The sequence below is a fragment of the Penaeus monodon genome, chromosome 29 (assembly GCF_015228065.2).
Source record: "Penaeus monodon isolate SGIC_2016 chromosome 29, NSTDA_Pmon_1, whole genome shotgun sequence".
Taxonomy (NCBI): domain Eukaryota; kingdom Metazoa; phylum Arthropoda; class Malacostraca; order Decapoda; family Penaeidae; genus Penaeus; species Penaeus monodon.
The window spans coordinates 34,736,049-34,736,407 of record NC_051414.1 but is presented as its reverse complement, the minus strand read 5'-3'; the positions used below and the strand labels follow the sequence as shown (position 1 = coordinate 34,736,407).

Genomic DNA, 359 nt, shown 5'->3' with positions numbered 1-359 from the left:
CATGTGCGTGTGCTTGCATGTATAGGTATTGGTGTGTATATTTATGTTTGTATGAGCAAGAAAATATTTTTTCATATTCAAGATATCTCAGCAACTGCCTTTCACTGCATTTGTTTGTTTATATATTTATATGTTTTTCTTTTGGATACCATTAACGCCTTTTTCCTTGATTGCAAAAGTTTTGTGATCCATTTCTTTTCATTTTTAAGATATTGCAAAATATTGCACACCATGTGTCCGTTGCCAACATGCAAGTGAATTCCCGGGTCATAGCATAAAAATCATATTTATGTTTCAATATTGAATTTTTTTTTATTCTGCAATTGTTTGACTAATTTTGCACACACGCGAATATACCA

At 31.2% G+C, this 359-nt stretch overlaps 1 protein-coding gene across 1 annotated transcript in view; it reads left to right on the top strand.

The window, feature by feature from the left end:
* Nucleotides 1-359, top strand: part of LOC119592200 — a 61,892-nt gene that overhangs the window by 44,903 nt on the left and 16,630 nt on the right. The window lies entirely within an intron of this gene.